Source organism: Lissotriton vulgaris, chromosome 9 (genome assembly GCF_964263255.1).
Source record: "Lissotriton vulgaris chromosome 9, aLisVul1.2, whole genome shotgun sequence".
NCBI classification, from domain to species: domain Eukaryota; kingdom Metazoa; phylum Chordata; class Amphibia; order Caudata; family Salamandridae; genus Lissotriton; species Lissotriton vulgaris.
This window is the reverse complement of record NC_141697.1, coordinates 616,528,873-616,545,742: the sequence shown is the minus strand read 5'-3', so window position 1 is coordinate 616,545,742 and position 16,870 is coordinate 616,528,873. Positions and strand designations below refer to the sequence as shown.

At 43.5% G+C, this 16,870-nt stretch overlaps 1 long non-coding RNA gene across 1 annotated transcript in view; it reads right to left on the bottom strand.

Moving 5' to 3' along the window:
• The window catches only part of LOC147691964 (uncharacterized), a 158,979-nt gene that overhangs the window by 128,824 nt on the left and 13,285 nt on the right, over positions 1 to 16,870 (bottom strand). The window contains exons 5-7 of the long non-coding RNA XR_015299979.1: positions 11,844 to 11,934; positions 7,948 to 8,038; positions 2,053 to 2,143 (exon numbers count right to left, since the gene is read on the bottom strand). This is a non-coding gene — a long non-coding RNA (uncharacterized LOC147691964). The remainder of the gene's footprint in view (positions 1 to 2,052; positions 2,144 to 7,947; positions 8,039 to 11,843; positions 11,935 to 16,870) is intronic.

Sequence of the window (16,870 nt, the reverse complement as noted above, 5' to 3'; positions counted from 1 at the left end):
CACCAGCACGCACTACTCAATGTACAATTTGAACGTTAATACATTTATTTAAAGTTTCATCAGTAAGTCAACTTAAATCAGCATAACATTTATATCCATGTTACATTTGTTGGAAGCGCATATTGATTAATCAACATATACAAAACTGTAGTTAATTATGTGTTATACATCACAATGACAATATATTTGATATCCACCCAATGCATTTCGGGGCACGAGCCCCTTCGTCAGGGGTCGCAAACTAGGTGGAGAAGTATAGCATATTACATTTCTGAATGAAGATGGTTATCATCTGTGCGCTTGGGTTAAAGAAGGGGCTTATATATGCTGACTTTAAAACAGGGAGCCTGCGAGTCCTACCGGTGGCGCGTCAGACTCAGCTAGTGCTCAAAAAAGTAGAGAGACCGAAATCGAGTGTTTGAGGATCCCGTCTCGGCGTCTTGTCCGCTAATGAATTCCCATCTATAATATTGAAGTTTTCGGTTTGTGCACTGAATGCATAGTAACATGAGGCTATCTTATTACAGAACAGTTTTCAGTGGATGCAGTCAGTTATGCTGTGAAATACCAGCAGACAGATAAACAAAGGAGACTCCAAAAGGAATTTACAACAGCATTGGCAGGGAACATGAACTAATAAAGCATGGAATATGGCCTGTTTTCAGGTCAGGCTCTAAAAACTAAAGCATAACTAAAGTCATTATAAAGCAAAAACAAGCAAAACACTGGCACTGAAGGGAACTACCATGTGTGTGGGTATGCTCGCTGTAACAGAGCAAAATGCAGACACTAAAAGTTAAAATATCCAGTGGCTGAAGTAGGCTGACCCACTGCACCACGCTGCATGCTGTAGTGGGCGTAAGAAAGATATGAATAACAACAGAACAATGGACGAAGAAAGGTGGCTAAAACCCCCTTAAGTAAATGCATTATACATATCCTTTTAGTAAAATCAAAAGATCTTGGCTAACACCAAACCTAAAATTGCAGCCAGAGTCCAATTCATTAAATTAGAACCAGAAACAAACAACGCCTTAGCAGTGACATTTCATGCAACAAACGTTCACAATGCTTCAATTTGCCATTTGACCTTTAATGACACACAGAGCCTTACTGTTGGAATCTTTTATCGCCAATCCAGTATGGCCTTACTGGACAGCTGTGAAGATTCCCTTTAATGTATGCACCCTCGTCAACACCCTGCAAGTGACTGATCTCACAAGGTGGTAATTAAAGTGCAACGTAGTCATGTATAAGAGACGGTGTCCTTTACAATGCCTGTCTCCAAAGTCAAGGTTGTCAAAAAGGTTCTCAAAAAGAATATATTTATTACAATCGAAGTCTATGGCGGAGAACCCCTGGGATACCCGGTCCTCGATTTCACCATTCTGGTAAGCATTGCATGCTTTCCTCTGGTGGAGACTCACCTGTAAAGTCCCCTGAGAGGAGCTCAATATGCTTTGCATCCCCACCAGTTACAGGGGGACACTACATCGGTATTCCCACTCCCAAAATTACCAATACCATGGGGACCGCAATTTAGGATACAGGAATACCGCAGAATTACAAACTGTACCCTGAGACTCCCCTGAAGAATTGGTAATTACTGTGGTGCTGTGAAATATAGTATTTTACGACCTCTGATAATTCCCCATTTCCACCCTTCCATACACCAAATTTCACCAGCGTTTACCTCGTGAAATGTCTGGGTGTAGGAGTGCTGCAGAGATGCTGTATTCCTCGTCCCTTGCATTATCCAAAACAGTGTTTCAGGCCGAAACAGGAATCACACTGAACTCATAAAGGAGGCCAAAGTGTTCACTCATTTAACGAAGAAACTAGGTCCCATATTAAAATGATATGATGTGAGTGGGGTTGGTAACAACTGCTACATTCAGGGAATGCTTTTTTTATTTAACTCTACATTGAACATGCAGAAAGAAAGGTAACGTTATACGATTTACTAAGGCAGGTTTACTTTCACATGGTGTCAAGCAGGGTGAATGTGATCCCAAATGCTACAATACGATACAATGCAGACATCTAAAGTACCTTTTTGTACGAAGGTCCTTAGTCCTTTCTCTTCCACCTGCACTGCTGTTCGGTGGGAAACCGTGCTTCTCAAGCAGGTCAGAAACTGCTCCTGAAAAAAGACAAGCACATGCTTTAGACGCGAACGGAGGCCTCTCAGTCTGTGTTATCACTTTCCTCTTCGCCTTCACAAAAGGTTTTGATCATTATGACACTGGCGCAGAGACCAGGGCACAAAACAAGTGACAGACATGCTTGAAAGAAACTTTTTACATTGAAGGGAATTCGATTTGTGAACATTCGATTCCACAGTTTTTAACTCTGTCTGTGCCACAGCACAGGGAGACACATCTTATACTCTAGACACAGGAAACATTTATGGGTGAAACTGGATTATAAAAAAAATAATTAATGAGGACATAAGTTTGGACACAATACAACAGGGAAAACATGGGCAAGTTCCACTTCATCCCTTATTAGATCAACAGCTTTGCTGGAGTAAACTCATAGTGAAGTCAGCCAATAGCTGGAATATTGCCCCTTGATGTATGCTTGAGTGGGGAGTGGAAAAATGTGAATTATACAACCACACACGAATGGATGAATTGTGACTAAAACAAACTAAAAGTAAGTACGTCACACACATAATTTTTGTAAAAACAAAAGGTTTTGCGTAACACAAACCTAAAAATGGCAATCGTTCTGCCGAGTGAGGGAGAGAGAGAAAGAAAGGAGTGGTAGAAAAAGGAAGGACAGAAGAAAGAATAAGGAAGTCCAGAAAAAGGAATTAAAAGAAGAAAGAAGATAAATATAGAAATGAAAAAAAGAAAGAAAGAAAATAAAGTAAAGAAGAAATGGACAAAGAAAATAAGAAAATAGCAGAGGAAATCAAAAGGAAGAAGAAAAGAACGAAGAAAGGAAAAAAAGTAAGAAAAAGGGAAGGAATGAAAGGCCAGATAGAAGGAAGTAAAGAAGACAAGAAGGATTAATGAAGGAGGATAAATAAAGGAAAGAAAGAACAAAAGAAATGAAGAAAAGGAGAGAAGTAAAGAACAAGCATTTACAATGCAATGGTCTCGGCATTGTTAAAGTTAGAGCTATTGGCAATGCTCATGACATTATTTTTATTTATGTTTTTGTTTTTAAAACATAAATAAATGGCATTGTCATTTACCATGCCAATAGCTTAATGGCTCGCAAATGCGAGACCTATTGCATTTGCACTCACAGAGCCACACACACAAAGCCACCCACCCACACATAGAGAGCCACCCACAGTCATTCACATAGAGCCACCCACCCACACACAGAGCCACACACTCACAGAGCCACCCACCCACACACAGAGCCCCCCACCCACACACAAGGCCACCCACACACACACATAGCCACCCACACCAACACAGAGCCACCCACACACACAGAGCCACCTACAAAAAAAGCTACCCACAGAGCCACACACACACACAGCCACACACACAGACAGAGCCACCCACACACAGACAGAGCCACACAGAGACAGAGCTATCCACACACAGAGCCACACACACAGAGCCACACACACACAGACAGAGCCACACACAGCCACCCACACACACACCGAGCCAACAACACATACACAGAGCCACCCACACACACAGAGCCACACACACAGAGCTACCCACACACACACAGAGCCACCCACACACACATACAGAGCCACCCACACAGAGTCACCCACACACACACACACACACACACCCACACACACACACACACACACAGAGCCACCCTCACACACACGGAGCCACCCACACACACACAGAGCCACCCACACACACACAGAGTCACCCACACACACAGAGCCACCCACACACACATACAGAGCCACCCACAGAGAGCCACCCACACAAAGCCACTCACACACAGACCCACACACACACACACCGAGCCACCCACACACACACAGAGCCACTCACAAACACACAGAACCACCCACACACACAGAGCCACCCACCCACACACAGAGCCACCCACACACACTTACAGAGCCACCCACACAGAGCCACCCACACACACACAGAGCCACCCACACACACAAGCGAGTGGAGGGGGGTGTTAAGGTTGGCAGAGGGCACAGAAAGGACAGAGGTTACTGGCACCCATGCTCCAGGCGAGTGTGGCGGATGCTAGTGTTGGCAGAGGGCACAGAAAGGACAGGGGTGACTGGCACGAGTGGTGGAGGGAGGATGCTAGGGTTGGAAGAGGGCACAGATGACATTAAGGGGATGTACGTGTGCGGCTGGGTATGTGGGACTCGGCCTGGTGACTCTGCCAGCGACCAGCCCCCTCCGGCCTCCCTCGTGCCACAGTTAGCAGGCACACACTCTCCTTCCGTCCTCCCCCCACGGCGGCGCCCTCAGCGGTGACAGTGTTAACGCGCAGAGGCCATAAGGAAAGGCCTGGAAAGCCGAGCCCCGGCGTGTTGCGGCACAGCAGGCCCCGCTTTATTTATAACCACAGGAACATTTGAAATATGTGTGCACGCTGCTTCCTTGCACCCCCGCCTGCTGCGCTCCAGAACGCAGCACTGGACCCAAAACAACAAACACACCAGCAGAGCTGCAGCAGTCCGCGGGCACACCTATGCACGAGTCCTGGCACAGCGTGCACACCTATGCACAAGTACCAGCACAGCGTGCACACCTCTGCACAAGTACCAGCACAGCGGGCACACCTATGCACGAGTAGGGGCACCGCGTGCACTGTAGGAGCCTGCGTGCACTGTAGGAGCCTGCGTGCACTGTAGGAGCCCGCGTGCACACCTCTGGGGACTTCACCCGTGGACTTCCTGCCTTTAGGTAAGGAAGGGTTGGTAAATCTACAATAAAGTTTTAAACGTGGCAGCGCATTGCAGATTTTAAGACCCTCACCTGCATGTTTCAGAACCTCCTTAAGTTACTTGTGGCTGAGACGAGCGACACTGCACACTGATTGAAGCAACACGTGGGGCGCCTTGAAGTTACGATTCTGCTTTCTAGGTGCTTCAGGGCTTTAGATGCTGTTTCCCGACTAGCTGCTGGTACAATGCCTTGCGTAATGGTATCAGAGATTTTAGATTCCTCACAAAATTAAAATGGCTTTCCTTAGATTAATAAAGTGCATAATATTATAGTGAGACTATAGGAAGCGAATGTGAAGGGGGTTTGATTCAAAGTCATTTGCACATGCATATCTAACTATCTGACCACTAAAAAGGCAACTTTCAAGACAGAAGGACAGAAGGCCCGACTCACGGATCAAAGCGACCTCATGCCACGCCACGTCTACCACTGAATGCTCCTTAACGAGTGAACATCACGCGAGGGATACGGGTCTGCTTACGCTGCCTGCACGTGCCGGTCGGCCCTCTGATTGGTTAATAAGGAACACCAATCAGAGAGCCGACATGCACGTGCAGGCCTTGTGATGAGGGGCGTGCTCTCTACCCATGACGTCAGGTAGAGAAAGTACAGCAAAAACACACCCCTCTAGCTCAAAAAGACAGGGCTTGAACGGAGTGACGCCCCTCTCCTCCAATGGCTGGCCTCCGTTTAGGAAGCCAGCCAATGGAGAAGAGGGGCGGGTTCAAGCCCCCTATACTGTAAACATAAATTCTCGGCTGCGCGACACTGCTGCGCAGTGCACGCTAGGCCGAGACCTAAAAAAGTAACGAAATGAAGGAAGCAGAGAAGAAAACGAAGGAAAGAAGGAGACAGAAATAGAAAGAAAGACTATGATAAAGAAGGAAAGAAAGAAAACGGAAAGGCAGGTAAGAATGCAAGAAAGGAAAAAATGGAAAATCTCAGAAAGAAAGAAAATAGGAAAGAAAGCAAGACAGAAGGAAGGCAAACAGGAAGGGAATAACACAGGAAAGAAAGGCAAGAAAGAAAGAGAAGAATGAAAAAAGAAGATATAGGAAAAAAGGAAAGCACACAAGCATTTAGGAAAGGATGAATGAATGAAAGAGGAAATAAAGGAAAGAAAGCACAAACAAAAGAAGGAAATAAAGAATGAAAGAAAGGAGGATACAATGGAAAGAGGTAGAATGACAAAGGAACAAAAGAAGAAAAAAGCAATAAGACAAGGAAAGTAGAAAGAAAGAAAAATGTTGAAAAGGAAGGAAAGAAAGAAGGCGAGAAAGAAAGAAAGAAATATAAAAAAGAAAGAAAAAAAAGAAAGACAGAACAAGTGCTACCAATAAAACACAATAAAGTCCTGTTTTTATTCTGGGCAACGGTTGTTGAAGAACCACTGGTGAAATTAGGTCCAGAATAAATGTGTTCTGAAGAATTGTCCGCTTATGAATTCCCATCTATAATATTGAACTTTTCGGTTTGTATACTGCATGCATAGTAAAAAGAGGCTATCTTATATTTCCAATGGATGCAATCTGTTATGCTGTGAAATACCACCAGTCAGATAAACAAAGGAGACGCTAAAAGGAATTTACAACAGCATTGGCAGGAGACCGGAACTAATAAAGCATGGAATATGGCCTGTTTTCAGGTCAGGTTCTAAAAACTAAAACATAACTAAAGTTATTATACAGCAAAAACAAGCAAAACACTGGCACTGAAGGGAACTACCTTGTGTGTGGGTATGCTCGCTGTGACAGAGCAAAATGCAGACACTCAAAGTTGAAATAGCCAGTGGCTGAAGTAGGCTGACCGACTGCCCCACGCTGCATGCCATAGTGTGCGTATGCAAGACATGAATGACAACAGAACAATGGACCAAGAAAGGTGGCAGAAAACCCCTTTAGGAAAATACATTATAAATATCCTTTTAGTAAAATCAAAAGGTTTTGGCTAACACCAACCCTAAAATTGCAGCCAGAGTCCAATTCATGAAATAAGAACCAGAAACGAACAACACCTTAGCATTGACATTTCATGAAACAAACGTTCACAAATGCTTCAATTTGTCATTTGACCTTTAATAACACACAGAGCCTTAGTGTCGGAATCTTTTATCGCCAATCCAGTATGGCCTAACTGGACAGCTGTGAAGATTCACTTCAATGTATGCACCCTCGTCAACACCCTGCAAGTGGCTGATCTCACAAGGTGGTAATTAAAGTGCAACATAGTCATGTGTAAGAGATGGTGTACTTTACAATGCCCGTCTCCAAAGTCAAGGTTGTCAAAAAGTTTCTCAAAAAGTATATATTTATTACAATCGCAGTCTATGGCGGAGAACCCCTGGGATTCCCGGTCCTCGATTTCACCATTCTGGTAAGCATTGCATGAATTCCTCTGGTGGAGACTCACAGGTAAAGTCCCCTGAGAGGAGCTCAATATGCTTTGCATCCCCACCAGTTACAGGGGTACACTACATCGGTATTCCCACTCCCAAAATTACCAATACAATGGGATCCGCAATTTGGGATACAGGAATATGGCAGAATTACAAACTGTACCCTGAAACTCCCCTGAAGTATTGGTAATTACTGTGGTGCTGGGAAATACAGTGTTTGATGACCTTTGATAATACCCCATTTTCCACCCTTCCATACACCAGATTTCAATAGCCTTTACCACGTGAAATGTCTGTGTGTAGGAGTGCTGCAGAGATGCTGTATTCCTTGTCCTTTGGATTTTCCAAAACAGTGCTTCAGGCCGAAACAGGAATCACACTAAACTCATAAAGGAGGCCAAAGTTTTTACTCATTTAATAAAGAGACTGGGTCCAATATTAGGATTATATAATGTGAATTGGGTTGGTAACAACTGTTACATTCAGAGAATGCTTTCTTTTTTTACTCTACATTGAACATGCAGAAAGAAAAATAACATCTTACTATTCAGTAAGGCAGGTTTACTTTCAGATGGTGTCAAGCAGTGTGAATGTGATCCCAAATGCTACAATACCATACAATGCAAACTTCTAAAGTACCTTCCTGTACGTAGGTCCTTAGTCCTTTCTCTTCCATCTGCACTGCTGTTCAGTGTGAAACCGTGCTTCTCAAGCAGGTCAGAAACTGCTCCTGAAAAAAGACAAGCACATGCTTTAGACATCAACGGAGGCCTCTCAGTCACTTTCCTGTTCGCCTTCACAAAAGGTTTTGATCATTATGACACAGGCGCAGAGTCTGGGGCAAAAAAGTACCTGCTTGAAACAAACCTTTTACATTGAAGGGAATTCGATTTGTGATCATTCGATTCCACAGTTTTTAACTCTGCCTGTGCCACAGCACAGGGAGACACACCTTATACTCTAGATGCAGGAAATATTTATGGATGAAACTGGATTATAAAAAACATAAAATAACGAGGAGATAAGTTTGGACCCGCTGGAACAGGGAAAATATGGGCAAGTTCCACTTCATCCCTTATAAGGAGATCACCAGCTTTACTGGAGTAAATGTTACATTTGTGCAAACAGCATTTACACAGTTCACAATTTGCCCCCAGGATGTAAGGCATGTTGTAACCGGAGCTCATGCCCCTTAAACACTCAGCACACAATGAAATCTGGGGTAAACCTCTCACATTAGTTATCTGAAGGGCAGTCATAATACCTAAGCGCTCTAGGTATTGTGTGACACTTTAGGCCAAACCTAAGGTTGTACACCGCAGCACTTTAAAATGAAGGACCTGTTGTGGATGTCAGATATATCATCGATCTACGTGGGGGCCTTGGGCTGCGAAATCTCTGTAGAAAAATGTATATTTAGTGGGATGAATATTCAACGTGACAATGTGAAACAAGCACTGGCAAAGCCATTAGGTGTGGCATTGTCCTACAGCTTTTTGTCAAATCTTGTTTTGCTATGATTTTTGCAAAGATTTGTTGTTCGGGAAGCTGCTGTGTATTCATCAATCTAAGAAAAAAAACCTTGACTAAAGGCAAATATATTTTTGGTCTAAAAAAGACACATTACCATGTTACTCGCTGGCACTGAAGGGAACTACTTTCTGTATGGCTGTGATTCCTTTGTGAAAGGGCAGCATGCTGTAACTCATAGTGAAGTCAGACAATAGCTGGAGCATTGCCCCTTGATTTATGCTTGAGTGGATTGTAGAAAAATTTGAATGATACATCCACAGACAAATGGATGAAATATGGCTAAAACCCCCTAAAAGTAACTACGTCAAACACATCATTTTTGTAAAAATAAAAGGATTTGGGTAACACAAACCTAAAAATGGCAATCGTTCAGCCGAGTGAGGTAATCAGGGAGAGCGAGAAAGAAAGGAGTGGTAGAAAAAGGAAGGAAAGAAGAAAGAACAAGGAAGTGAAGAAAAAGGAAGGAAAAGAAAAAAAGGAAAGAAGATAAATATAGAACTGAAAAAAAGAAAGCAAATAAAGAAAAGAAGAAATGGAGGAACAAAATAAGAAAATATATAGAGGAAATAAAAAGAAAGGATAAAAGAACGAAGAAAAGAGGGAAAGCAAGAATAAGGGAAGGAATAAAAGGCCAGATAGAAGGAAGGAAAGAAGAAAAACGGAAGGAAAAATAAAGGAAAGAAGGAATGGAGGGAAAACAAAGGAAAGAAAGAACAAAAGAATGAAGAAAATGAGAGAAGAAAATGAAAAAGTAATGAAATGAAGGAAGCAGAGAAGAAAAGGAAGGAAAGGAGGAGACAGAAAGATAAAGAAAGATTACGAGAAAGAAGGAAAGAAAGAAAACAGAAAGGCAGGAAAGAATGCAAGAAAGGAAAAATGAAAAAGTCTCAGAAATAAGGAAAGCAGGAAAGAAAGCAAGAAAGAAGGAAAGGAAAAAGGAAGGAAATAGGACAGAAAAAAAATTAAAGAAAAGCAAGAAAGAAAGAATGGAAAGAAAAAAGATATAGGAAAAAAGGAAAGCAAGCAAGATTTTAGGAAAGAATGAATGAATGAATGATAGAGGTAAGAAAGAAAAAAAAGGAAAGAAGGAAAGAAAGAACAAACAAAGGAAGGAATGAAAGAAAGAAGGATACAATGGAAAGAGAGGTAGAATGACAAACAAAAAAAGAAAAAAAGCAGTAAGAGAAGAAAAGCAGAAAGAAAGAAAAAAGAAAAAAAAAGTGAAAAGGAAGGAAAGAAAGAAGGCAAGAAAGAAATATAGAAACGAAAAAAAAGAAAGAAAGAACAAGTGCTGCCAATAAAACACAATACCAGCCTGTTTTTTTTCTGGGCAACAGTTGTTGAAGAAGCACTGGTGAAATTCAGTCCAGAATAAATGTATTCTGAAGAAATGTCCGCTAATGAATTCCCATCTATAATATTGAAGTTTTCGGTTTGTGCACTGAATGCATAGTAACATGAGGCTATCTTATTACAGAACAGTTTTCAGTGGATGCAGTCAGTTATGCTGTGAAATACCAGCAGACAGATAAACAAAGGAGACTCCAAAAGGAATTTACAACAGCATTGGCAGGGGACATGAACTAATAAAGCATGGAATATGGCCTGTTTTCAGGTCAGGCTCTAAAAACTAAAGCATAACTAAAGTCATTATAAAGCAAAAACAAGCAAAACACTGGCACTGAAGGGAACTACCATGTGTGTGGGTATGCTCGCTGTAACAGAGCAAAATGCAGACACTAAAAGTTAAAATATCCAGTGGCTGAAGTAGGCTGACCCACTGCACCACGCTGCATGCTGTAGTGGGCGTAAGAAAGATATGAATAACAACAGAACAATGGACGAAGAAAGGTGGCTAAAAACCCTTTAAGTAAATGCATTATACATATCCTTTTAGTAAAATCAAAAGATCTTGGCTAACACCAAACCTAAAATTGCAGCCAGAGTCCAATTCATTAAATTAGAACCAGAAACAAACAACGCCTTAGCAGTGACATTTCATGCAACAAACGTTCACAATGCTTCAATTTGTAATTTGACCTTTAATGACACACAGAGCCTTACTGTTGGAATCTTTTATCGCCAATCCAGTATGGCCTTACTGGACAGCTGTGAAGATTCCCTTTAATGTATGCACCCTCGTCAACACCCTGCAAGTGACTGATCTCACAAGGTGGTAATTAAAGTGCAACGTAGTCATGTATAAGAGACGGTGTCCTTTACAATGCCTGTCTCCAAAGTCAAGGTTGTCAAAAAGGTTCTCAAAAAGAATATATTTATTACAATCGAAGTCTATGGCGGAGAACCCCTGGGATACCTGGTCCTCGATTTCACCATTCTGGTAAGCATTGCATGCTTTCCTCTGGTGGAGACTCACCTGTAAAGTCCCCTGAGAGGAGCTCAATATGCTCTGCATCCCCACCAGTTACAGGGGGACACTACATCGGTATTCCCACTCCCAAAATTACCAATACCATGGGGACCGCAATTTAGGATACAGGAATACCGCAGAATTACAAACTGTACCCTGAGACTCCCCTGAAGAATTGGTAATTACTGTGGTGCTGTGAAATACAGTGTTTTACGACCTCTGATAATTCCCCATTTCCACCCTTCCATACACCAAATTTCACCAGCGTTTACCTTGTGAAATGTCTGGGTGTAGGAGTGCTGCAGAGATGCTGTATTCCTCGTCCGTTGCATTATCCAAAACAGTGTTTCAGGCCGAAACAGGAATCACACTGAACTCATAAAGGAGGCCAAAGTGTTCACTCATTTAACGAAGAGACTAGGTCCCATATTAAAATGATATGATGTGAGTGGGGTTGGTAACAACTGCTACATTCAGGGAATGCTTTCTTTTTTTAACTCTACATTGAACATGCAGAAAGAAAGGTAACATTATACGATTTACTAAGGCAGGTTTACTTTCACATGGTGTCAAGCAGGGTGAATGTGATCCCAAATGCTACAATACGATACAATGCAGACATCTAAAGTACCTTTTTGTACGAAGGTCCTTAGTCCTTTCTCTTCCACCTGCACTGCTGTTCGGTGGGAAACCGTGCTTCTCAAGCAGGTCAGAAACTGCTCCTGAAAAAAGACATGCACATGCTTTAGACGCGAACGGAGGCCTCTCAGTCTGTGTTATCACTTTCCTCTTCGCCTTCACAAAAGGTTTTGATCATTATGACACTGGCGCAGAGACCAGGGCACAAAATAAGTGACAGACATGCTTGAAAGAACCTTTTTACATTGAAGGGAATTCGATTTGTGAACATTCAATTCCACAGTTTTTAACTCTGTCTGTGCCACAGCACAGGGAGACACATCCTATACTCTAGACACAGGAAACATTTATGGGTGAAACTGGATTATAAAAAAAATAATTAATGAGGACATACGTTTGTTTGGACACAATACAACAGGGAAAACATGGGCAAGTTCCACTTCATCCCTTATTAGGAGATCAACAGCTTTGCTGGAGTAAACTCATAGTGAAGTCAGCCAATAGCTGGAATATTGCCCCTTGATGTATGCTTGAGTGGGGAGTGCAAAAATGTGAATTATACAACCACAGACGAATGGATGAATTGTGACTAAAACAAACTAAAAGTAAGTACGTCGCACACATAATTTTTGTCAAAACAAAAGGTTTTGCGTAACACAAACCTAAAAATGGCAATCGTTCTGCCGAGTGAGGGAGAGAGAGAAAGAAAGGAGTGGTAGAAAAAGGAAGGACAGAAGAAAGAATAAGGAAGTCCAGAAAAAGGAATTAAAAAAAGAAAGAAGATAAATATAGAAAAGAAAGAAAGAAAATAAAGTAAAGAAGAAATGGACAAACAAAATAAGAAAATAGCGGAGGAAATAAAAAGTATGAAGAAAAGAACGAAGAAAGGAAAAAAAGTAAGAAAAAGGGAAGGAATGAAAGGCCAGATAGAAGGAAGTAAAGAAGACAAGAAGGAATAATAAAGGAGGATAAATAAAGGAAAGAAAGAACAAAAGAAATGAAGAAAAGGAGAGAAGTAAAGAACAAGCATTTACAATGCAATGGTCTTGGCATTGTTAAAGTTAGAGCTATTGGCAATGCTCATGACATTATTTTTATTTATGTTTTTGTTTTTAAAACATAAATAAATGGCATTGTCATTTACAATGCCAATAGCTTAATGGCTCGCAAATGCGAGACCTATTGCATTTGCACTCACAGAGCCACACACACAAAGCCACCCACCCACACATAGAGAGCCACCCACACAGTCATTCACATAGAGCCACCCACCCACACACAGAGCCACACACTCACAGAGCCACCCACCCACACACAGAGCCCCCCACCCACACACAAGGCCACCCACACACACACAGAGCCACCCACACACACACAGAGCCACCCACACACACAGAGCCACCTACAAAAAAGCTACCCACAGAGCTACACACGCACAGAGCCACACACACAGACAGAGCCACCCACACACAGACAGAGCCACACAGAGACAGAGCCATCTACACACAGAGCCACACACACAGAGCCACACACAGCCACCCCCACACACACCGAGCCAACAACACATACACAGAGCCACCCACACACACAGAGCCACACACACAGAGCCACCCACACACACACAGAGCCACCCACACACACATACAGAGCCACCTACACAGAGCCACCCACACACACACACACACACACACACACACAGAGCCACCCTCACACACACCGAGCCACCCACACACACACAGAGCCACCCACACACACAGAGTCACCCACACACACAGAGCCACCCACACACACATACAGAGCCACCCACAGAGAGCCACCCACACAGAGCCACTCACACACAGACCCACACACACACACACCGAGCCACCCACACACACACAGAGCCACTCACAAACACACAGAACCACCCACACACACAGAGCCACCCACCCACACACAGAGCCACCCACACACACTTACAGAGCCACCCACACACACACAGAGCCACCCACACACACAAGCGAGTGGAGGGGGGTGTTAAGGTTGGCAGAGGGCACAGAAAGGACAGAGGTTACTGGCACCCATGCTCCAGGCGAGTGTGGCGGATGCTAGTGTTGGCAGAGGGCACAGAAAGGACAGGGGTGACTGGCACGAGTGGTGGAGGGAGGATGCTAGGGTTGGAAGAGGGCACAGATGACATTAAGGGGATGTACGTGTGCGGCTGGGTATGTGGGACTCGGCCTGGTGACTCTGCCAGCGACCAGCCCCCTCCGGCCTCCCTCGTGCCACAGTTAGCAGGCACACACTCTCCTTCCGTCCTCCCCCCACGGCGGCGCCCTCAGCGGTGACAGTGTTAACGCGCAGAGGCCATAAGGAAAGGCCTGGAAAGCCGACCCCCGGCGTGTTGCGGCACAGCAGGCCCGCTTTATTTATAACCACAGGAACATTTGAAATATGTGTGCACGCTGCTTCCTCGCACCCCCGCCTGCTGCGCTCCAGAACGCAGCACTGGACCCAAAACAGCAAACACACCAGCAGAGCTGCAGCAGTCCGCGGGCACACCTATGCACGAGTCCTGGCACAGCGTGCACACCTATGCACAAGTACCAGCACAGCGTGCACACCTCTGCACAAGTACCAGCACAGCGGGCACACCTATGCACGAGTAGGGGCACCGCGTGCACTGTAGGAGCCTGCGTGCACTGTAGGAGCCCGCGTGCACACCTCTGGGGACTTCACCCGTGGACTTCCTGCCTCTAGGTAAGGAAGGGTTGGTAAATCTACAATAAAGTTTTAAACGTGGCAGCGCATTGCAGATTTTAAGACCCTCACCTGCATGTTTCAGAACCTCCTTAAGTTACTTGTGGCTGAGACGAGCGACACTGCACACTGATTGAAGCAACACGTGGGGCGCCTTGAAGTTACGATTCTGCTTTCTAGGTGCTTCAGGGCTTTAGATGCTGTTTCCCGACTAGCTGCTGGTACAATGCCTTGCGTAATGGTATCAGAGATTTTAGATTCCTCACAAAATTAAAATGGCTTTCCTTAGATTAATAAAGTGCATAATATTATAGTGAGACTATAGGAAGCGAATGTGAAGGGGGTTTGATTCAAAGTCATTTGCACATGCATATCTAACTATCTGACCACTAAAAAGGCAACTTTCAAGACAGAAGGACAGAAGGCCCGACTCACGGATCAAAGCGACCTCATGCCACGCCACGTCTACCACTGAATGCTCCTTAACGAGTGAACATCACGCGAGGGATACGGGTCTGCTCACGCTGCCTGCACGTGCCGGTCGGCCCTCTGATTGGTTAATAAGGAACACCAATCAGAGAGCCGACATGCACGTGCAGGCCTTGTGATGAGGGGCGTGCTCTCTACCCATGACGTCAGGTAGAGAAAGTACAGCAAAAACACACCCCTCTAGCTCAAAAAGACGGGGCTTGAACGGAGTGACGCCCCTCTCCTCCAATGGCTGGCCTCCGTTTAGGAAGCCAGCCAATGGAGAAGAGGGGCGGGTTCAAGCCCCCTATACTGTAAACATAAATTCTCGGCTGCGCGACACTGCTGCGCAGTGCACGCTAGGCCGAGACCTAAAAAAGTAACGAAATGATGGAAGCAGAGAAGAAAACGAAGGAAAAAAGGAGACAGAAATAGAAAGAAAGACTATGAGAAAGAAGGAAAGAAAGAAAACGGAAAGGCAGGTAAGAATGCAAGAAAGGAAAAAATGAAAAAATCTCAGAAAGAAGGAAAATAGGAAAGAAAGCAAGACAGAAGGAAGGCAAACAGGAAGGGAATAACACAGGAAAGAAAGGCAAGAAAGAAAGAGAAGAATGAAAAAAGAAGATATAGGAAAAAAGGAAAGAACACAAGCATTTAGGAAAGGATGAATGAATGAAAGAGGAAATAAAGGAAAGAAAGCACAAACAAAAGAAGGAAATAAAGAATGAAAGAAAGGAGGATACAATGGAAAGAGGTAGAATGACAAAGGAACAAAAGAAGAAAAAAGCAATAAGACAAGGAAAGTAGAAAGAAAGAAAAATGGTGAAAAGGAAGGAAAGAAAGAAGGCGAGAAAGAAAGAAAGAAATATAAAAAAGAAAGAAAAAAAAGAAAGACAGAACAAGTGCTACTAATAAAACACAATAAAGTCCTGTTTTCATTCTGGGCAACGGTTGTTGAAGAACCACTGGTGAAATTAGGTCCAGAATAAATGTGTTCTGAAGAATTGTCCGCTTATGAATTCCCATCTATAATATTGAAGTTTTCGGTTTGTATACTGCATGCATAGTAAAAAGAGGCTATCTTATATTTCCAATGGATGCAATCTGTTATGCTGTGAAATACCACCAGTCAGATAAACAAAGGAGACGCTAAAAGGAATTTACAACAGCATTGGCAGGAGACCAAAACTAATAAAGGAATGGAATATGGCCTGTTTTCAGGTCAGGTTCTAAAAACTAAAACATAACTAAAGTTATTATACAGCAAAAACAAGCAAAACACTGGCACTGAAGGGAACTACCTTGTGTGTGGGTATGCTCGCTGTGACAGAGCAAAATGCAGACACTCAAAGTTGAAATAGCCAGTGGCTGAAGTAGGCTGACCGACTGCCCCACGCTGCATGCCATAGTGTGCGTATGCAAGACATGAATGACAACAGAACAATGGACCAAGAAAGGTGGCAGAAAACCCCTTTAGGAAAATACATTATACATATCCTTTTAGTAAAATCAAAAGGTTTTGGCTAACACCAACCCTAAAATTGCAGCCAGAGTCCAATTCATGAAATAAGAACCAGAAACGAACAACACCTTAGCATTGACATTTCATGAAACAAACGTTCACAATGCTTCAATTTGTCATTTGACCTTTAATAACACACAGAGCCTTAGTGTCGGAATCTTTTATCGCCAATCCAGTATGGCCTAACTGGACAGCTGTGAAGATTCACTTCAATGTATGCACCCTCGTCAACACCCTGCAAGTGGCTGATCTCACAAGGTGGTAATTAAAGTGCAACATAGTCATGTGTA